The 24,865-nt window shown below is 35.4% G+C and overlaps 1 protein-coding gene across 1 annotated transcript in view; it reads right to left on the reverse strand.

Annotated features, from left to right (window-relative positions):
• Window positions 1-16,320, reverse strand: part of LOC127833959 (uncharacterized) — a 124,721-nt gene extending 108,401 nt beyond the window's left edge. Inside the window, exon 1 of the mRNA XM_052359477.1 lies at window positions 15,959-16,320. The gene's annotated coding sequence lies outside the window, so the exon portion shown is untranslated. The remainder of the gene's footprint in view (window positions 1-15,958) is intronic.
• Between the last annotated feature and the right edge of the window lie 8,545 nt (window positions 16,321-24,865).

Here is a 24,865-nt window from a genome sequence, read left to right on the forward strand (position 1 = left end):
TTGAGACCCGAAAATGACAACGTGCTTTTGATTAACGCTGTAAATTGTCGAACGGTGCATTCAGCCATTCATTAATATCAAATATCCGTAATAGTGTTCGCATCGTAATTCATCTTTGAATATCTCCATTGCAGTGTGGTGTCTCTAGATTGTGGGCGTTAAGTGCATTAAGTTGATAAGCATTAAAAGAAAATAATGATTATAATTGAAATAACAGACATTCGAAATATCAGCATATATAAATGGGCTCTATCGGTAAAACAAACTAACACTCAATTAAGCATGAAGTACGCTGATTAAATGGTAATTTGTAGAAATTGCATTTAAAACAAGCAAAGTCGTTTAATTGATTTCCCTGCGGGATAAAATAGAGATGAACGGTGTAGTATAGACACCTATCGTGCGATCAAATCTTTTTCGTGGTTTTAAGCCATTTATGCTTAGCGCCTAGAAAAAAGGCATTGGCAAACAGAGCAGACCCCGATGCGGCGTCTCATCAGGGTCTGCGCTGTTTGCTTAAAGGAATTTCTGTAAGAAATATTAGTAATATAGAAATAAATATACTAGACATCCCTACTTTTGGAAATAAATTGATCAAATTTATAAGGATGGGAGAGTCTACTAGGCTTAAATGGGTTAAAGCTGTTATGTTGAGCACGTTGATCACTGAATGTCATTGTGAAATAAGTCTTAGCTTGTTTAATCTGTAATTCTTTTCACTCTTAAGCCACCTCACAATTTAGTTTAAAATTTATATTTAAACAACGCAGAATTTGAAATTCCTACAGTATTTATTCTTCGTGTTCACCGTATGAACGGTTGCATTAGCAATCAGCAAAATAATCAACCGAAACGCGGGGGCTAATCTTGCATCTGGTATGTACATTATCGCGGATAACCAGCCGTCTGGGCTTTGGATTAACTTCGTATACATTTAAATGCAGTTCGCCATCGCTCACGAAGAAGACGGAGCAAAGTGCATAGTTGTAACTTGTATGCTTGTATCCATATGTAAAGCTATTCATAGTCAAACAACTGCGCAGCAAATTGTGTTAATTTACATAAATATTAAAGACTTTTAATAACAATATGAACATTGGCAAGTTGCTAACATGACAACTGAATGAACTAAACTATTCAAAGCGGTTTTTTCACTAAGATTGGACACAAAACATGATGTGTCATCTAGTGTGTTCATGCACCGCAAATACTTTCGAAAGCAGCCGATATCATTAGAAATCATCAACACAAGGGCTCTGGAAAAGATTGAAGATTACACAAAATACAATTATTTGAATGAAAAAAGTGTTCACGTGGCGACCATGGTTTCAACGTACCAGAACCATAATCGAATTCAGACAATAAACAGTTGTTCTGAGAATGGTTAATGGTATAATATTAATATTTGACGCATTACTTTTAGAGGCACAAGGTTTAACTCTCGCTATGTATAAGTAAAACTTTAACGCCATGTTTTTCAACAGACCGTGTCCATTTTAGGACTCTGTCGAGTAATAAATATACATTTTGGAGCATGTTTCATAAAGATTGGACAAAACAACTTCTAGAGTGTGTTCACACTATTTCACTTAATCCATTCCACAAAAACTGCCTCGTCACGGGGTCACGGGTTCTATCCCGATCGTGGGAGCGTTCTTTAGATCTCCCCCAAAGACACCAAGTACTGGTTCTAGGCCCAGGAATCTGACTCGAAAGCGGTTATATAAGCCTTAGGCTGTCAACGCAATCGTACTAACATATATAGGTTTAAACTAACTACCCAGTCCCCGTCCACTGGTGGCGTTGTTTTTAAATGGACCGGAACCATTTTCGAACTCAATCGAGATATAATTACACTTTTTTTACTTAGCAAGTTTAATAAAGATAATGACTTTTAGGGAGATAACAAACTTCTTCGATTAGACTGGCGACATAGTTTTTGACCCCCACATACCGGTAATCGAGTTTCGAACTCGGCTGTGCCACAGTTTCATGAAGATTTAGGCAATACATGTTACCTCTAAAAGGCTCTATAGTGCTGTCAAGGTAAATCGTGACGACGCAAGACGGACGATGTGTGACGGGCAAAAGGAGATCAAAACGCTCACCATAAGCGTGCTCAGCTTAATATGGTCTATCCTAACATAACCTTTACCGTAGGAGTTAATAAAACGCCGAGTAAGTAGAGCAGCTTACTAAATCATTTTGCAATTTATTATAGTTTTATACAACGTTCGGTTAGATAATAATTGTGTTGCCCATACAAAGCAGAATTGAACGGTAATATAATTAACCATAACTTAATGGATCGTTAATTTGTACGTCAGACACATTAACATACATTTATGAAGTTATTATTTGGAATTGCCACACTGACATGCCAATAATGCAATGTTAACGAAAGTCAATTTATAAAATAAAAAATTATAATAATGAGAAAACCCGTTTGTTGCAAATACGGTCATTTGTAACAGTAGTTTATTGGCGAACGTGAATGTCCTGTATTTCTGAACACAATACGTTCTGATTTACCTTATATGAGCAAGCTTTAAACGATTACCATTTTAAGCTATTTGTGTGTGTGTCCAACAAAGAAAAATATTACCATTATCTAGAAGGCACAATGTATACTTCAGCATTGGTCTCTAGACTGCGCATAGTTCAAACCAAGAGTGATAAAACAACATCTGCCCAATCGCACAGTTCGCATATTTTAAAACTATGAAGTCGATAATGAGTCGCGTTCTGGGAAAACTGGGCTTAATGTATGTGAGTTACGTGTCGTATCAGATTAGCCTGCTCAGACCGCACATACTTAATAGAGACGACACTTCAGGCCTACATTGGGGGTTAGTTTCGAAGAGACCTAGAGAATAGCGCAAAGTGAGGTCCTAAATAAGCCTGTGCAAACTGCACTGGTATTAAGCCCAGTTTCCCCTGAACACCGCTAAAAAATGCGACGAGTTAGATTCTGACCAGCAGGTCATCTGGCTGCAACCTTTAAGTAAAAGAGAATGAGGCAGCAAATTGAACTCTTGCTTCCATGGCTTTAAATGAACGTACAATTTGCAGCGATGCCGGGTTTAGTAATCCATCCCGGTGCAGTAAATTTGTCTGCAAATACTCATACTATCATAGTACTCAACAAGAGCTGTCACCATAGGATGACATATGCCCCCTTCGCTTTGATAGAAGTTATGAGCATTTTTCGAAACCTAAATGCAGATTTCGAAACCTAAACGCGGACCCTTAGTTCAAAATCAATGTCACAGGGGTCAAAATTTGTGTGCGTATGGAAAGGCCTTGTACATATACACATGCATACCAAATATGAAGGTTATATCTCAAGGGACATGGAAGATATGAGCATTTTTCGAAACGTAAACGCAGATTTCGAAACCTAAACGCGGACCCTAAGTTAAAGATCAAGGTCACATGGGGTCATAATTTTTGTGCGTATGGAAAAGTCTTGTCCATATACACATGCATACCAAATATGAAGGTTATATCTCAAGGGACATAGGAGTTATGAACATTTTTCGAAACCTAAACGCAGATTTCGAAACCTAAACGCGGACCCTAAGTTTAACGTCACAGGGGTCAAAATCTGTGTGCATATGGAAACGCCTTGTCCATATACACATGCATACCAAATATGAAGGTTATATCTCAAGGAACATAGAAGTTATGAGCATTATGAGAAACCTAAACGCAAAGTGTGACGGAAGGACAGACGGACGGACGGACAGTCCGATCACTATATGCCCTCCTTCAGGGGCATAAAAAGCAACTATCTGTGGTAGAACATACGATATGTATTATAATATCGATCAAACGATAATGTTGGAGATTAAATTCCACAATACAAACGACACAATGCCTATTGAAATAACATATTATTTTCAGAGATAAAAAATGTACTTTTTAAAATCCAGATTGTCGAGTGGAAGTCATTCTTTGGGCATATTATCATCCAAACAAAGAGTTTACTCTTCAGTAAAATCGGCACCTAGTATACGCTTGCAGCCAACATTGACTGCATGTAACAATCGTTCAGTTCTGAACAAGAATTAACTTGTTGAGCTTCGAAATATTATTGCATCACAACCAGCCCACGCTCATGATAACAGGGAATTTACAAACACTGGTCACGTGACTGAGCAATATCATGAGTAGACCGATAAACGCCTACCGCTTATCTAATTCCACCCATTCGTTATCATCTGAATCATCTGGTTGCGTGCTGCTTATTTTTTGCGTTTGTAAATCTCGCGATAACATGGCGTATTAAACTGTATAATATACATTAATTGCCTAATTCGACTGCCGGCATGAGACAGCTGTCTTTCGTATAGAGATTTAACGAAATAAATTAAATACACATGTTTCGTTACATGCACCATGGTGTATTTTCTTCTTTTATTCTGTTACATAAACTTTAATTTATTACGTTTGCAAAAAGTGATTCATAATCATACCTACATAGATAATAATGTAACAAATCAATTATCTCAAATGTATGTGAATATATGAAGGAAGCTCTTGCTTTAAGAAATACAATTCTTATTAATATTGTTTAAAAATTTCATTACCGCTTTGATGAAATTTGCATATTCTTGCAATTGATTGTGTTTATTTATTTTTGTAATCTTAATTGACCTTTTATGTTATGTTACGTTTAAAAAAAATTCATTGCCGCTTTGTTGGAATTTACATATTTCTGCACTTGATTATGTTTATTTATAAACACCGCTTTGATGGAATTTACGTATTCTTGCAATTGATTGTGTTTATTTATATTCGTATTCTTAAATGACCATCTATGTTATGTTATGTAATGTAATGTTGTAATACCTATTTGTGTGACAAAAAATAATGTATATATTTGTGTATGAAGACGATGTACTTTTGTATAAGTCTGAATAAACTGTCTGTCTGTCTGTCTGTCTGTCTGATAATAACAAAAAGTATTGTATTGTCACCCCTTGCGATTAAGGGCCAGCGATTTTCACTTAAATGAAACACCTGTACTGATGAACGTATATACGCTCGAAGAACTGCCCTCCTTCTGAAAAATAGGGGGCGGAGAAGTGCCCTCTTGTCAGAATTGATCACCCGGATAAGTGACCCCTAAATATTGTTTTCCCCTTAAAAAAACACCCTGAGCAGATTGATGAAAAGGTGATTAGCGTTTATTTTGTATTTAAATTCGCTTTATGTCACGACTTTACTCCCCGCAAAGTTTCTTAGTAGGGCCCTAATTAGGTCATCCCGCTAAGAAATTTTTCGTGAGGCAGATATCCGCCTACTTAATTCTGACAGGCGGGCACTTATCCGCCCCTCCATATTTAATGAAATGGCACCTCTCCGCCCCCTTAAAAATAGGGGGCACTTCTCCTGGGAGCACCTCTCCGGGGGCGCCTCACCGGATACCTCGAATCCTCGGCCTCCTCAGTCCTGCCCGTAGGCGAACACCCTTACCATTTATCCGCGGCGACGGTTTATACCAGCAAACACAACTTTAAGGCAGTATAACAATCAGTCATTCGATCATTTTTGATAATATAAAGTCAAGCGTTAACAAATAGTTTTCCTTTGAGTGCCTCATTACGATTTATGCACTTCCTTGATGTTGACGTATTTCATTTGTCTAGCCAACACGCTTTCGACGCAACCAGAATTTCAAAATAAAGTGGATTATATAGAGGATATTTGTTGGATTCGGTGGATTATCGATTTTAATTCACGAGTGATCATAATACAATAATATGTTCACGAATGGCGCAGCCACGAGTGAAAACTATATATTTTCTATGATCAAGAGTGAATTAAAATCGATATTCCACCGAATCATACAAATTTTCTTTTTATTTTACGCTTTTTTCACCTTTTATATACATTGTTTAAGAGTTTAACTAAAGAATTTCGCTGAGATAAAGACGCCATTTCGTAAAAAAATGACGTCATTTCACAGTAAACAGTGAACATTATCGATAATTTTCACTGTTAATGTTCACTGTTTGAAACAGTGAAATTATCAGTTTTAATTCACTGATATTTCTCTATAAACCACCAGAAAGCATAAAATAAATGATACTTATGCAAACTCTGCTAATCTTAGAAAGCTTTTATTCCTCCATGGTTCCAACCACTCCGGTGCTCTCCATTTATAAGATACTGAAGGTTAGGGGCATGATTTGTTATGTGTATCCAATGATGTTTGTACACCGGAAAACGGGTCAAAATCATTATTATCAGCTTAGAAACAGGAGCAACAGCTAAATAAATCAGAATCACGCATCCAGATACAGACATGATTATCCAATATCGGTGACATACCGGTAAGTAAATTAGTTAAATCAGTATCACGAATCCAAACACAGACACAAAATACCAATCTATTATCGGTAACATAATTAATTCAGTAATCGCAATTTCGGCTGACAGGCTAATTAGTTGTTAATACAAGTCAGTGACCTTTAGTGCAGGGCAAACTGGGATAATGCGAGTAATTAACCAGTGTTGTTATTTACAGTGACACTTACAATTAAAATAGAAGAGGTATAAGCGTAGACTACGAGAAAACAATTGAAAACGCACCATAAAGAAATATTAGGAGTTAATGCATTGTTATATGTTTTATTTTAATATGTGTCATACGCCATTTCTCACAAGGAGTTTGAAACATGTATTGTGTGGAATAGCTAGCCCTTAAACATGATGAACAAAATCTAACTACTAGTATGACTCTTTTTTGGGGGAGAGATTCAATAATTGTGTAATTTATGGAGAACCGGCTAGACGCGACAGTATACTGTCAATGGCATGGTACACATAGAGCTACATGTAGGACTGCGTATTGTGTGTTGAATATTCTCTAATCTCTTATCTCTAATGAGTGGATTATCTAATACCCCATGTTGTGTTTATGGCGCTATTATGTGGAAGTATGTAACGGGTGCTCATTTCAAGTATGTAGACTACATGTACAGATAAAATCTAATTCTGTTTACATTCGCCATTTTCTTTCATATTTTAAGTATTAATCGCCAGCTGAAAGATTCAATCGCCAATGGCGATTTTGTCAATCGGAATCGCTAACATAGCATCATGGATCTTAGATGCCAGGGCGGTGAAAGAACTTCGCGTCATTGCCCGACGTGTGTTTATCATAAATTAAGCAACGCACTTTACCAGATAATCATGTCAGTGACGAGAAGACTTACCATAGGGATGTATAATCTGAATACATAAGAACTGCCCAAAGACCGCGCGCTCGACTAATGTTCTGCTTTTGATAGTATAATTTACATTTTGTGTCAGTCACCTAATAATTGTACTGACGACGAGGGCATATTTGAACATCTGCAGAAGTCAAAGAGTATACATGTATTTAAAGTTACAGATGAAATTGTTTATATTAAAAAGGAGTGTAAACAACGCCACCTAGCGCACGTGTCTACGATTAACAGTACTGTGGACTCCATGATCTTACGACACGTTGCACAGTCACGTTAATTACATTCACAGTACCTTGGATTTCAATCAAATAACTGCACCTCTGACATCGTCGCAGACAACTACAGTTGAAAAAAAACACTAAACCATACACATTAGACACAACAATCGCTTATTTATCGACATGCATTAGAATGTTTTTGTGGTTTGTCATTTAAAAACACTAGACCCTCACGCTTAAAGCATTGGCGTTCCTCGATTATCTCGATAACTCTTACTTTCAAAATGATACGCATTCGTCTAAAACAAATAATTTAATGAACGATTGACGGAGTCATTGCCACTATAGACAAACACTTCTTAAGACAGACTACCTATTTAAAATCTTATGACGAAAGGGACTTTAAAGTATCTAAATAATTGCGCTTGTAGTCAAGAGTTGGTTTATTGGTTTTAACTTTCCCGGCGGTCTTACTACTGAGCATATTTAAACAGGCATGGATTTACATAGCTTTATGCCCATCTATATAATTGTTTGGAATGTAACTACTGAGACATACCACAACCTAATGTCGGTCATTCATGTCATGAAATATAAAAGAATAAACCGTTCTTAATACATTCACAAACTATTGACTCGACGACAACACAAGTCGCATTTCTTATCACGTCACCCCGTTTTACTCGTGAAGTTTACTTGTATAGTAAAGATAAAAACCGCTGTCGTATACGATAGACAGTGATCTAAGCGTAGCCGTGACCTCGACGGGTTAAATTACACGTGGCGATAAGTTGCCTGTCGGCATTCCATACACATGAGCCGCGCTGTGGGAAAACGGGGCTTAATGCATGTGCAATCAGTGTCGTCCCCGATTAGTCCACACAGGGTGATCAGGGACAACACTTTCCGCTTGTATGATATTTTTCGATTAACCTTTTCCAACTCAGAAGCAAAGTGAAAATGGCTATGTGCAAACAGCATAGGAGCAGAACAGCCTGCGAGTAACTCGCAGTCTGTTCATGTTTTATGCTGTTTGCTGCTAATCATTATCTAAGGGGTTGGACACGAAGCCTTAAAAATTTGAATCTAGTAAGAAAGATCTTTAATTAAATGTAACTTTCTAAGTGACTACAAATGCGTCAACATACGTATCTAAGTGGTAAAGGCTTAAACGAAGTCTCTTAGCAAACCTTTACGAGTACAATGTCGTCCAAAATTAGCCTGTGCAGTCCGATACTTTACGCGAATGCATTAAGCCTAATTTTCAAAGAGCGGGGCTCATACCTACTGAGACAGTAATGCTTTAAAACTGAGTCCACACCCAACAACACAACTATCGCCGCGGCCTATCTTATTCTTAATAACATTCCGTTTAGTTTAACAAATCTGGTTATAATATTACATTTTAATTTATCTATGCATGTCATGCCTTCAGATCATAAATGCAATTTGTCTGTTTAACACCGCAATAAAACATCGTTAATAGGATTGGTAACAGTGTGCGTTATTTTGTCCATTTTAGGAATGGGGCCGGATACCTTTGGGTTGGGATAAATCGCGGCGTTTTGACCAAAATGGGGAAATGATTGTGTGTTTTTTGGCTTCAAAATTGCGAATAAAAGTTTTTTATTATTATATTTATTTAGGTTGAACTTATAGAGCTAATGCTGGATGGGACTAAAGGTTGGTATCTCACAAAAATTCGGCGGGGACATTCCATTCGAAATTGTTAGGTCTCATTTGGGCAACAATATATACATTTTTTCGATTTGGGAATGGGACCGAATACATCGAATTTGAACGAAAAAAACACACCGGATAAGTAATAACAAGGGCTGTTTGTAAAACATGCATGCCCCCATATGGGCTGTCCATTGTACTGGCAGCCATTGTGTGAATACGACTTTTGTCACTGTGACCTTGACCTTTGACCTAGTGACCTGAAAATCAATAGGGGTCATCTGCAAGTCACGATCAATGTACCTATGAAGTGTCATGATCCTAGGCAAAAGCGTTCTTGATTTATCATCCGAAAATCATTTTACTATTTCGGGTCACCGTGACCTTGACCTTTGACCTTGTGACCTCAAAATCAAAAGGGGTCATCTGCGAGTCATGATCAATCTACCTATGAAGTTTCATGATCCTAGGCATATGCGTTCTTGAGTTATCATCCGAAAATCATTTTACTATTTCGGGTCACCGTGACCTTGACCTTTGACATAGTGACCTGAAAATCAATAGGGGTCATCTGCGAGTCATGATCAATCTACCTATAAAGTTTCATGATCCTAGGCATATGCGTTCTTGAATTATCATCCGAAAATCATTTTACTATTTCGGGTCACCGTGACCTTGACCTTTGACCTAGTGACCTCAAAATCAATAGGGGTCATCTGCGAGTCATGATCAATCTACCTATGAAGTTTCATGATCCTAGGCGTATGCGTTCTTGAGTTATCATCCGGAGACCATTTTACTATTTCGGGTCACCGTGACCTTGACCTTTGACCTAGTGACCTCAAAATCGTTAGAGGCCATCTGCGATTCATGATCAATGTACCTATGAAGTTTCATGATCCTAGGCCCAAGCGTTCTTGAGTTATCGTATGACAACCATCTGGTGGACGGACCGACCGACCGACCGACCGACATGAGCAAAGCAATATACCCTCTCTTCTTCGAAGGGGGGCATAATGAATTAAAAGCATAAATTTCTTAAAATATCGTATGCCTATGTTCGCAATGCCGTAGTATTATTATCTGCTACATAGCAACACCTATCTGCGAGCTTACTTATTCAACCGAAACAGAAAAACTACACGTTCATAACGCGTCTGTCTACTTAACCCAGTGCAGTAGCACTTGCCGTTAAACATTTATTTTCAGCTAAGCTACTACGTTCATGCGCGTTTGAAGGTGAATGTAATATAAGGCGGCGTTATTGTTGTTTTCCATGTACAGGCCATCTAATCCCGATATTTTTCACCGATTATGCGTTCCTTGATCCATTTCCCGATGTGAGCGACCCTCATACGTTTATCCATAGTGCGCTCATTTAATATGCAGCAGCTTTAGGTTTGTGTCCGATATACCAAGTGAACTTTGTAGCAGATTTTGAGTCGGCGATGTTTTTTGCTCAATTGGGAAAAGTAAAGTTACCGTACCAATTGTGAACAAATAGCGCAATAAACGGTGAAATTCGGAAAATTTTAAACGTCGTGAAATCTTCAGATTGGGAACAAAGGATCTTTTAAGTTGCATGGTATAAATTTCACAAACCAATGCAACTATTAATTTACATGCATTTTGACTTGAATTAATGTTCAATTTTAGTGATCATTTTATTTGTTCGTTTGAAAATAATGCACATTTGAAACAATGAAACTGCTCTTTTCTTTTGGAAAATTTTCAGACGGCAATTATACATTAAGCAGTTCTTTCGTAATTGGGATAGTACCTTTTACTTAATTGGGATAGTACCATTTACGAGTACATTATAAAGTATGAAAAATCGCTATAAGTTGATAAAACACATTATGTTATAACACGTGTACCTTGTTGTATTAACGAGCCTGTGTTCGAGCTTTCTCGCTTGTCTTATTAACTCGTACCGTTTTCCCGGTAACAAACCCATGTATCTAAGGCATTAATGAAATATATGCGTACGATCGATTTCCAAATGTCTGATAACTAGTGGAATACAACTGCTCGCATGTTTTTTTCGAACATTTTCAAATGTCATGGTTATGTTGTTGATACGAGTCGTTATGTTGTTGATCTATGCCCATCGATATTTTTGCCCAATCGGAAAACGTACCGGTACCAATCCAATTGGGAAAGGTGTGTGGGGAAAAAAACTTAAATTGGACAAATTCTCGTTGTGAAGGGTTCATATTGGGAAATCGGTGTATTTGATTGATTTTTCTACTCCCAAATACCTAAACTTGATAACTCAATGTTGTCAAGTTGTGAATATTATATTTACTTAGGTTCAAGCCATAAAGCTGCATAGAGACACTAAATAATATTGCATTTATTAAAAAATGTTTAAAGTTTCCTTCAATTGGGACATGGGGAAATTTGTATTTTTCCGAAATGGGGGAAAGTGTCGTTTACCGGTACTTAATAAAGACAGAAAAAAACGCTGATATTATTGCTATACGATATAATACTTGGTATGCATTACCTGAACATGTGTTTTACCATTTAAAATGTCTTAGATTTAAAACATTACACGTATACGTATTACGTATTAAAATGAACGTGTTACCGATTACGAACACGATGCTCACGGTGAATATGCTGTTTTGTTTTGCGCCGCATTATTTGTCTTCGTTTGTCTTCCAACTCATTGTTCATATAAAACCGTCCAGTCATTCATTTGCATTCTAACAATCGCATACATCTTGTATATGTATGTCATTTAATGTTTCTATACATTAATTCTTGCAAATATTCGATATGTTGTCTTTTCTAATTGCATTATTGTTATCAATATCAATAAAATCGGAACGAACTAGTCGTACAGTCTAAATCCGTCTGATTGCACATGTGGATGAGCATTCATCTCGTAAAACTTACCAGTGGGTTTCACACATTTCTGTCAAGTATTATCCTAGATGAGCCTGTGCAGTCCGCACATGCTCATCAGGGACGACACTTTTACCTAGTCTGGATTTTGTTTAAGAGAGACTTCTTTTAAACACAAAAATCCACACACAAAATCGTTAAGTGTCAAACCTGATAAGGGTGTGCAGACTGTACGGGTTAATCGGGTACGATACTCTACACAAATGCATGAAGCCCCGTCTTCCCAGAGGACGGCTCTTATTAATACTATATCCAGAGAACATTATTTGACTGTTCATATCTGATATGATGATTTTCAAAGGATTTTATTTCTAAAATTTATAGTTTTATTTATTACTCGCACCAGGCGCTTCTTCTACCAGTTTCACAAAGGTGTCTTTTGCTTACTACATCAGTTTGTGTTTCGTAGGCGCTAATTAGGTTTCAATGATAAATCCCCTGAAATTTAGAAATGTAACGCAATATGATGTATATTACCATGGAATGTGGCATTTAACAAAACAAAAACCAGAAACACCGGAATATCACGATATATTAGTATTGTCTGCTTATGTGAACAAATGTCACGTCTGTTTACTAGTACTTGTCAGTGACAGTCTGACTCACGCGGAAGTAAATTCAGAAAAATATCAGGATATTGAATTCTTTTCAACAAATGTATCCGTTTTCATCTCAAGTTTTTTTCTTCAAAATATTAGCAGAGTGACATTTAGAAAAATGAGAAAATATACAGAGAAAAGGGTCACTTCTTTAATCTGCAGATGAAGTATTAACCCATGTATGCCTAGCGTCTAGAAAAAGGCCTTGGCAAACAGCGTAGACCAAGATGAGACGCCGCATGAAGCGGCGTCTCATCAGGGTCTGCGCTGTTTGCTTAAAGGAATTTCTGTAAGAAATATTCTTAATATAGAAATAAATAAACCAAACATCCCTAATTAGTAATTTTGTAAATAAATTGATCCAATTTAAATTGATGGGAGAGTCCACTAGGCATAAATGGGGTTATTTGTCAAACACATCAGATTCCCACCGAGACATCAAGCAGCGGGAAAAGGCGGCCACCTAAATGAGCTTCATTGAGCACCGTTTAAATTTTAATCACGGTTGTTGAACTTCTCTCACGGGAGCGCTAAAAAGAAATATAATGACGCCAGGTTAATGTGGCCTATCATCGGATGCATAATTAAATACGCATGCGATTTCCGTATCATATACGCCCCATGTATGCAGAAAGGTACCATGTGCCTTTTAATTTCAATGCCACATGGTACCTTTTTGCACCAATGGGGCGAATTATCCGCTGGAAAGTCGTAGTTGTTCATTTTTTCAACGCTTTTAATGGCTTAATTAGTTTTGAATATGTAATAGTATTGAAAATCAAAGTTCTTTAGATGTTATGTGTCATATATTACACCAGTCATCATCATATTAATCATCAGCATCGTCATCAACACCACCACCGCCACCATCATCTTTTTATCATCACCATCATCGCCAGTAGCATCAACAACATGTCTCAAAATATAGAAATGTAAAGTTTACCTCATAACAGTGGTTAAATTCGTTTTCGAGTTATAAAACGGAAACTGTTTTAAGCCTTTTTGCGGAAGCCAACGCCTATCAAGAGTGGTTAAATAGAAACGCCTATCGAGGAAAACTTATTTATTTTGAGCTCCAGTGAACAACCACTCCTGAATTGTTCGGTGTCGAATACCAAAGTGTAGCTGACAAAACCATGCGGTTCTACTAACCTTGCTATTAATTGCTGTTTATTTTTAATAAAAACCACAGGTTCCACTAACAAAACGTAAATTAAAGCGACCACCTACATGAGCCATTGAAGGGGATTGTGTGACGAGGGTTTTTTGTATGTTAGCGTTATCACATGTTAACATTATAATTTTGTTATTAAAGATTAAACATTAAATAAAAGTTTAGCTACAAACGCTAAGCCTAAATAACAGACATACTTACCGAAACATGGTCAGATGAAAATTGCTTGGATTATTTATCAAAGTAGTCGTGACATATTAAATGTAAGTCTCTTTTTTTCAAAATAAGGCTTAAATTGAGTGGGAATAGGAAATGTATTACAGGTTAGCAGGAAAATGTGGCCGAATTATGTTCAAATTAAGACCAAAAATCCCGGATATATCCGGGCTTACTGAAACTTCTTTGTATAACAAGAAATTTAAACTGACTGCTCCCCGCGCGTGCTAATTCGTAGTTGCCACTTTATCAATTCTTAGTTTTATGATCTTATTATCATCAAATATACTCGTTTAATAGTTCAGATGAGTCACATTTATATTACAGTTGAGAAGACAATTATACATTACGTTGAACCTTGTATGCCCTTTGATGTAAAAGAGATATCACGTATTGTCACTATAGTACAAAGGAGCTTAATATACAACAGTTTTTCTATAAAATAAGACAACAAATCTGCAATATTTCTAATATTGTCGTGATCAACAAAAGAATATCGGTCCACCAAGCTAGCATTGTGTACATATTTCCAGGTAGCTGATACATGTGTAAATGAATATTATATAACTGTAGTAGGTCAAAAGTCAACGAAAACCGAACTCGAAACCATACCATGATATCAAAGGAATCGTTAATCCTCATGTTACGCATGATTTTCTTGCCGATTTTAATTGTTTAGAGAAAACACGGCGACGGTTATATCATAATCTAAGTATGCTTAGATCCGATTAAGTTATAATGATGCATACCCTGTGCATGTGAACGCGGAAAAAAACCCAGCTTTATTTAAGATCAAATCCTTCAAAAGATCTCATTAAGTACCGGTATTCTTAAAGCTTTTGCCAAACAGGGTACATATTGTACAGCTCTTTTACGCTTAGTATCGGTTTAAGACAGGAAAAATCAAACAAACATCAAATAAACCATGTATATTTTTTAGAATGCGCATTGTGATCAATTGATGTATTTCCGTAATCCTCGTTAATCACCGTTGCTGTAGTTTATTTAATAGTTGTTGACACTGTTTTGTCAGTGATTGTGGTAGGGGATTTCCATAACGCTGATGAGTGATGACGGTGACGGTAAACATATAATAGTGATAAATATGGTACTGGTCGTACCATGATGGTCATTGTTAGTTGTATGATAATAGTATATGATGATAATATAGATGGATGATGATGACGACGACGACGACGATGATGATGATGATGTTGATGAAAATTATAATGTATTATGATGAAGAAGAAGAAGAAGATGATGATAATGATGAGGAGGAGGAGGAGGCTGTTATTGTTAGTGTGAGTGATGACACACGCAAAAAAACTCATTCCGTTTGAAAACGATACTGAACGTTGGTTGGTAGAGGTGCAGTGATTCATCATGTTACAAGAACAGTATTTTATTCTCTCTGGGCCTGTCATATTTTCCTGTAATATCCGCAAGGGAATGAGCTGTTCAAAATGATATGTATACATGGATCAAATGACAAATACGCACGATGTGCACACTATATTATACGTGTCGTATAGTAAACCATGTTTACTGGGCTAATTGTTTGTGATAGGTCGTGGGCTCGACCCAGTGCGAAAAGTAGAACCTGAAGAACGCTGTGCTCTTATTCCTCGTTGAAATCATCCAACACCCCAGCTATAGACCCAGCGGGTCGCTGAGCTGTACGGTATATACTCATAAAAGTTCAAATCATTTAAGAAGAACTACTCTTTCCGTGAGCTCGTTATCTCTCCCACTCAGTACGTTGGCTTTAGCTAGATATCGACCATAATTTTTATGGTAGTATCAACGTTCTTCATACCCGATTTCAAGTTATGATACTCATTACATACACATACCGCTCTGTGCCATACACAAGTAACATACAACATCCACAAGAGGCCCAAGAATAAGTTTACTTACATTATCGGCGAGTTCAATGGCAGCGTTTTAATAAATCCAAAGAATATTGTTATCAAGCACTAAAATATATCGCATGTATAATCCTGCCCAGCTTGAAACAGACATGTGGTTTTCAACTGCGGTTAGCCACAATCTAGCTGAAGCATTTCCTGTTTGTTTTCGTAATCAATGCATTCATTAGTTAAAAACCTTTCCTTTATAACACAAATTGGTAAACAACGAATCCCTTACACAATTACACGTTAGTTATAACAAGTGTACGGTTGTCACATGTATAATTTAATCCAGACGGTAAATAACCGCGTATTAATTGGTAGTACACTTCCACCGTTTCGCTATGTTCATAGTGGGTTTACCCAATACACACATTTCAATACACAGTACACACGTTGGAAGTGCGTCATAGCTCGCTAATCGACTTTCTGGTTTATTTTTAGATAAAGGGGCACAATTGCAACTTTCCTCTTGAATTCGAAATTCTGACAATAAAGGATTATTCCTCTTTCAAAAGTGAAATACGCGAATTGTGTAGCGTTTTATTTTTTAAAATGTGACCCAGCATGTGTAGAAATATAACAACATATATACATTTCCAGAAAGGAAATTCATTTCTGCGTTGAATAAGACCGGGTTCATGAAAATCGCTTCAAAACTGATGCACCCTGTTTTCGGGTCATTTCGAGTTGAATACCTTGTTATATATATATATTTGATAGTGATTTTTTTTTCCAAAAAGTTGATTTTTCGTTATTATATTATTATTTATCATTCAAAATAATAAAAAAATAATATCATAGCCACACGCTAACCACCTGTGCGTGATATTATGAATGAAACAAGAAATTAAACGGAAAAATGTGCATATCAGAATTTAGATAATAGACATAATTTAAAGAAAATAAAAATGGACTTGTAATAGAGAAACGTGTAGTTATTAACTGACAGTCCGTTTGCAAAATTGGTTAAAATAGCTCGTGTTTATAAGAAATAGTACACACCACCTCGGGCCTCTTGGCATAAAAATAAACGACCAATAAGGCCAAAACGTGTTAGGACCGAAACAGTAGGCCAAGATACGTAAACTCTTTCGGGTAACAACTCTGGTGAGTATACCTAAAGCAATAGAGGTATGATAGTATATGGCTAGTAATGACGGTAAGTATCACACAAAGATTCGTTAGTACTACGCAAGGCAGTATTGTGTAGTTATTTTTAACAAAAATGAAAGAAAATAGTAAACAAAAACAACAGTATTAGGGTAGCATTATTTATTAGTGTCGTCGCCGTGTAACCTTTCTTCAACCCGCCGGATAAATCAAAATTCACAAAGACACCAACTAATATTCTGTTTTATCACATGCTATACCCTGTTTCCAATGTAATACAACCATTACATATTTTTTTTATATTACACGTGTGAAATACAACATTTAAAAGCGTTTTCATTGGCTTAGTTTTCGTTTATTGACCAATCGCATTTTGTTATTTTGCTTTGTAAAAGCCGAGGCATTCCAAATGACGCCAGGAAATGTAAACAATATGCGAGATTTATCAATATGTTTGCGTAAATATTTATTTAATTTGCTTATATAAAAGCATGTGATAAAAAAGATCTGACACTCGTTGTCATATCATACCATATTTAATTAAACTCGTCCAGAAAATTCGTTAGTAAGCTCGCCAAAGGCTCGCTTACTAACATAATTCCTGAACTCGTTTAATAAAATATGGTATGATATGACAACTCGTGCCAGATCCTATATATAAGCACATTCAATGTACACTTACATAAAGATATATAAAAAACAAATAAAAATAAGCATTTTACATTAGAAACAATTAAGATTTGAAAAATGACCAGACGACATTGTAACTACTAATAAAAACTATTCGCGTTGTGAAATTTGCAACGAAAGTTACAAACCGCTAGACTGATCACAAATACAAAATAATGCCCGCTGTATTATTTAATCGATTGGTATATTTTGTAAATTATTCTAAATAACGCACATTTGATGTTATTATCCACGGACCAATAGGAGGATTAGAACCGAATATAAAGTGTAACAATATAGCATAATTTTATCACATAATTATGAGACATGATATCTAGAGCAAATCAATAAGAGCAATTGCTACCTGGCATAAACATTCGTCCAAAGCATTATTTGGTGAAACACAGATACATTTCGATGCTTCAATGTTGATGGAAAATTTCTTTCAGTAGACAATGTTTTATATTGTCAAGGACGTTTAAAGATCATGATTAAATCAGAAGATCAGAAACCATTGGAGCCTCAATTTTACAGATATTCTTTTTGAATTGTGTGAGTGTACTTCTGAAAAAAGGGCAGTGTAAATAAAAATATGACTAAAAACAATGTACAACACGGACTTGATATGCTCTTCAAAACATGAGTAGTAGCATTACAACATGTCATACATATCTGAAAGATGCGATGGTATGAAAGGTGTGGTGTGATATTCAGAACAATTCCGTATCTCCCGAGACTATTCATTGTATAGCGTTTTGAAATATTTTGCACCTTAAGTTTATTTCTCTGTACTCCGTATAATTATGTATTTGTGAATATTAAGAGAACCTGTCCTACAAATACGTCAGTATTTATGAAAATTATGTATCTGAAAGTCTATTACTTATCTTTACATCTAATGCTGCAGTACATGTTTGGTTGTCTAAAAACATTTTCAGATTTTATTCTTTCAGCTTTCATTCATTGTGCATAAGACACCAAACATATACTTTTATTCATTATAATTATAGAAGTAAAACTATGTACCATGTATTGCGTGTAACATATTTGAGTTGGCAAATAGTTACTTTACTAAAAATTTGAACTGCTGTATATCTGTTTCCGTTATTTCATTGATTTGCAATATGCTAATTTTTTATGGTACTGATCAATAATTTATCACACGCGGTTATTTTAATCAAATATTTGAAAGGTGAAAATCAATTAACCGGCACGTGTTGAAATGGTGATTTTTTTTTGACAATACATGCAGCAAACAATTACACTTAAGAAACAGTATAACAAAATAAATTCATTTTCTTAGTCGCTAACTTTAGGACACAACACGAACTCGTAACGAAACATGATGGAAACTGGGATCACATAATATGGAACGCCAAAACTGCTTTTGTTGAAAGATATAGATATGTTGGGTTTATTTGACATTATGTTGGGTTAAGACGGCATTGTGTTGGGTTAAGTTGACATTATGTTGGGTTCATTTAAGATTATGTTGGGTAAAGTTGACATTATGTTGGGTTAAGTTGACATTGTGTTGGGTTCATTTGACATTATGTTGGATTTATTTGAAATTAAGTTGGGTTAAGTTGACATTATGTTGAGGTAAGTTACATTATTTTCGGTTCATTTGGCATTATGTTGGTTTAAGGCGACAGTTTGTTAGCTAAGTTGGCATTATGTTGGGTTCATCTGAGATAATGTTAGGTTAAGGTGATATTATGTTGGTTAATTTGAAATTATGTTGGGTTAAGGTGGCATTATGTTAGGTTAAGTTGGCATTATGTTCGGTTAAGTTGACATTATGTTGGGTTAAGTTGGCATTACGTTCGGTTAAGTTGGCATTATTTTCGGTAAAGTTAACATTATGTTGGGTTCAGTTTACTTTATGTTTGGCTGTCATTACGTTTTCTTCGAATCATTCGGATCTGCTCGGTACAATAGTCTAAAAATGGCGGATCGACTTAAGATTAATCACATCTATACAATAACGGTGATGTAATTGTTTACATTCTATTACTTCCAATTTATATGAAAGTTATGGTTTTACTTATAGTGGGGTCATATGGTGAAATGATTGTTTACTTTTTGATAAAAGCAACAAACTTGGCACATTTGTAGATTTAAGTATTTTATTCAAGTTTAGCTATGGACACATCTTTAATTTTCAAGATGGCCACCATTTACAAGATGGCCGCCAAAATTTAGGAAATTACATGTTACTGCCATATTTGATTAAAATATTATGTTTTTGGCATTGAAATTAGCTGTTTTATGTTGTAAATTTATTAAATTTGTTTCTACATGAAAAAAATGAATTAAATATTGCATATACGTCAAAATGGGGACCAAAATGGCCGCCTAAAGTACCAAAAAAATAGGATTTTCCACCTCAAAGCTATAATTTCATTACTCATTGAATGTATGTTATGTAAACAATTGTTTTTCTTTTCTTTTTGTTTTTACAGATATCTTCATTTGTATAATATTCTCAACATATTGTGTCAGTCCTTAAATAAAGAAATAACTGCATTCAACGAGTTCACACTTCCAGACCTTAAAGCTGCCTTAAAATCTAACCGCGGTCACATCCTCCATCACATATGGTGCTTCTATTCAGTAGAATTGTTCACTTTTCGATAAAAGCAACACACTTTGATCATTGGTAGTTTAAAGTATTTAAGACAAAATAGGCTATGGACCCAATTCATATTTTTCAAAATGGCCGCCATTTTCAAAATGCCAACCTATCAAAAAAAAGGAGAAAATATCGAGGTGCTGATTTTTTGTTGCGATCTTTTACAAATCAAATGAAATATTACAATACTGTATTACTAATTATGCTGATAATCAAACATCTTTGCAAGAAAAACATTAATTATAAGTATTTTGTTAATTTTGTACTTTTTGTAAGGTCAAAGGGTCATTTTTGTTTGGGGGGGGGGGTATTATGCTGTTTTGGCAAATATTCATTTACTTTAATAATAAATAAATACATAAAGTTGATTATCATGGTCCGAGAGCCCACTGGTGTTTATTGCAAGTTTTGAGGCCAAGAATTTTTGTGTATATTTGAAAAGAGAATTTTATATCCTAACAGATAACCCATTTCTTAAGTGCCACAGCCGTGCAAATCTATGATTTTATGGGGTAAAATTACTCAAAATCAAAAGTTTTCCCTCTGATTTCTGGAATAATTAAATAAATAGACATTTTCAGTCATGGGAATTTACCCATGGTTTCAGTTTTGGGGTATTCAATTGGTATCAGAAACCTTTCTGATAATTCAGTAAAAAAATAATTGTCCATGTAATTTTTTTAAGGGAAAAACCACCAAATTTCGCATTTTATTTTTGCAAATTTGCCCATTTTTCAAATTATAATTCTGCGAATTCTTTTACCAAGTTTACTATTTCCAACATATTTGTCTCATCAGTGTTTAAAAAACACACATATGGCCTCCTTGTTTTATTCCAACAACGACTTTTTTTATCAACATCTATTAGTGATTTTGGGTGGAAATGAATAAAATCACACACAAAACTGCTGATTTCTGGAATAATTTGATTTAAATAGATTTATAAGACATGTGATCATTATAATAACCAAATATTGTTCGCATATATACAATTGCATATAAGATCACTCTAAACAAACAATGCATATAAGATTACTCTAAACAAATAATGAAAAGATCGCAGTGTTATTTTAGGTCAAAACCACTATTTGTTACAGTTTATGTAGGTTAAAAACCACTAAAAACTGAAACCATGGGTAAATTCCCATGACTGAAAATGTCTATTTATTTAATTATTCAAGAAATCAGAGGGAAAACTTTCGATTTTGAGTGATTTTACCCCCAAAAAAATCATAGATATGCACGGCTGTGACACTTAAGAAATGGGTTATCTGGAAGGATATAAAATTCTCTTTTCAAATATACACAAAAATTCTTGGCCTCAAAACTTGCAATAAACACCAGTGGGCTCTCAGACCATGATAATCTGCTTTATTGATCTATTTATTATTAAAGTAAACGAATATTTGCCAAAAAAGCATAATTTCCCCCCCCCCCCCCAAAAAAAAATGACCTTCTGACATTACAAAAAGTACAAAATTAACAAAATATTTATAATAAATGTTTTTCTTGGAAAGATTTTTGATTATCAGCATAATTAGTAATACAGTATTGTAATATTTCATTTGATTGGTAAAAGATCGCAACAAAAAATCAGCACCTCGATATTTTCTCATTTTTTGATAGGTTGGTGGCCATTTTGAAAATGGCGGCCTTTTTGATAATATGAATTGGGTCCATAGCATATTTTGTCTTCAATACTTTAAACTACCAATGATCAAAGTGTGTTGCTTTTATCAAAAAGTGAACTATTCCACTGAATTCAATCACTATATGTTGTGGAATATGTGACCGCGGTTAGATTTTAAGGCAGCTTTAAGGTCTGGAAGTGTGAACTCCTTGAATGCAGTTATTTCTTTATTTAAGGACTGAAACAATATGTTGAGAATATTATACAAATGATTGTATCTGATAATACAAAAAAAGAAAAACACTTGCTTATATAACAAACGTTCAATGAATATTGAAATTATAGATTGGAGTAGGAAAATCCTATTTTTGGAACTTTAGCCATTTTGGAAGCCATTTTGACGTATATGCAATATTTAACTCATTTTTTTTTCATGTAGAAACATATTTTAATTAATTTATGACATAAAACAGCTAATTTCAATGCAAAAAACAGAATATTTTAATCAAATATGGCAGTAATATGTAATTTCCTAAATTTTGGCGGCCATCTTGAAAATGGCCGCCATCTTGAAAATGGCCGCCATCTTGAAAATTGGAGATGGGTCCATAGCTAAAATTGAATAAAATACTGTTATCTACAAATGTGCCAAGTTTGTTGCTTTTATCAAAAAGTGAACAATTCCACTGAATTCAAGCACCATATGATCCCGCTATTAAGCGGTGCAAGGTGTTTGGTAACATGGTCTCTGTGTGCACCATTTAGTTTTTATTGTTTAACTATAGTGTTTATTTGTTGTTATTTGTTATTCGTTCTGTAAGACTTTTACAAAACCTTATATTGGAAGTGGACATACAATTTGTTAGTGATATTATATTCATCACCGGAGCATTGCTCAAAAAGATTTAAAAGGGATGTGCATTTCAAGCAAGTTGCTTATTTAAGAAAAAAATGCATTTTTAACATATGCTTGAAGGATAAGCATTGTCAATTCATATCACTATATTTCCTGTTAATGTTTTTTTGTTTACTTTACCATTTTAAAGAGAAGATATCATTGTACAGATGTCTTTAAGAATGCGTTATGCTGCATTTCTTATGTGGCTTGTTGTCATCCTTGATATATAATACTTTTGATAACATTTTTTTATTTTCTATTGTTTTGTCAAATATGGCTTACAAATTGTGATGCGTTTTGTATGCTAAAATATTTACTCAGCCTTATGTCTGTGCCCAGAAGTCTCGATAGATGAGGGATATTTTAATTTTCTATAGTTGTTAAAGATGTTAAAACCATGGCTTCAGTCGTTCAGATTTTCAAACCACCGGATATAATTCTCAGAGACTTTATCCTCACGAATATTGTTTCCAACCACTTGATGTACTATTAACTTAAATATATTTCACGATTGCAATTTACTTCTATTTTACTGCAAGGCGGGGCTTGGGCCACCTAATAAAAACGACAATTAAGAATATTGCAAGATATTGGCTTACAATCTTGTCTTTTGGAGCACACCTCATTTTTTTTATTAGTTCTTAAACTTCCATCAGGGTATTGTGATGAAAAGTTGCCTGCCAAAGAACTCATTGTATTATGTATAATTCCTTACAGAGTCTCACACCACTATTATGTCTTTTACTAGGAAATCTTAATTCGCGGCTTCTCACAAACTCAGCAAAATTTCGCACTTTTCAATCAAAGCCTTATTATCGAAGACTAAACAGATCGAGGTGGAACTTTTGACCCGTTTGTTCCGGGAGTGTGACAGGGGGGGGGGGGTATGTATGCAGGTTAATGCCCTTGTGTGTACCAGGTGGACAATGTCCGTGGGAGTATGATGTCCTACATTCGATTCGCAATACTAGATTCCGCACGCCTTTACAGTCGCAAACAAACAGTTTTAAGCGTTTTATAACGCCAAATAGATGTTTATTGGCAAATACATAATGGTTAATAAAAATATATTTCTTCAATTTCCATTCATCAAGAGAAAGTTTACAAACACACCCTTTTGAGTAACAGATGTTAACAGTTAAAGACATGTTTTCAATGGGTACATGTACGTTAGTTCGAACCGTTGGATAATTGATTTTACATTGCAGATTCATAGAAACACGAACACATAGACTAAGAGTGTATAAAATAATATTCATAAGCCAAACAAGTTCTGCATTGGAGCAATTTATTGTCTTTATTACCATTCAATTGTTTAAATTAATTAATTGTACAACCATCACATATCCATAGATTTAAGATCGAGTCAAGAAGTAGTCGATTCTATGCACAATAATTACAATACGCTTCTTGCGCTGGAATTCCAAATGCTCACACATAATCCATGTAAAATTCGCACACTTACTAGTAATCTTTGTGCTATTTTCAACCCTTCCCAATGTACTCTGAAACTTGTCAGGGTTTTCCACAGTTGTGTGTGCATTAACAGGTTGCATAGTTGCCTGGTAACACGCTTGAACTGACATCACCGGCTAGGCAGCTCAACTTTCCTCCTGTGTTTTATGGAGCTCCTGAAGTTTTCTTGCGTGAAATCCGGAGGTTAGCGTGCCTTCACTTCAAGATAATGTTGCGAGCACCGGTTTTCGATTTAATGATTCTGTGAAATGGCGGTCATGTAGTTCTTCCTTTCTGCACAACAATTACAATACGCTTCTTGCGCTGGAATTCCAAATGCTCACACATAATCAATGTAAAATTCGCACACTTACTAGTAATCTTTGTGCTATTTTCAACCCTTCCCAATGTACTCTGAAACTTGTCAGGGTTTTCCACAGTTGTGTGTGCATTAACAGGTTGCATAGTTGCCTGGTAACACGCTTGAACTGACATCACCGGCTAGGCAGCTCAA

The sequence above is a fragment of the Dreissena polymorpha genome, chromosome 6 (assembly GCF_020536995.1).
Source record: "Dreissena polymorpha isolate Duluth1 chromosome 6, UMN_Dpol_1.0, whole genome shotgun sequence".
Taxonomy (NCBI): Eukaryota; Metazoa; Mollusca; class Bivalvia; order Myida; family Dreissenidae; genus Dreissena; species Dreissena polymorpha.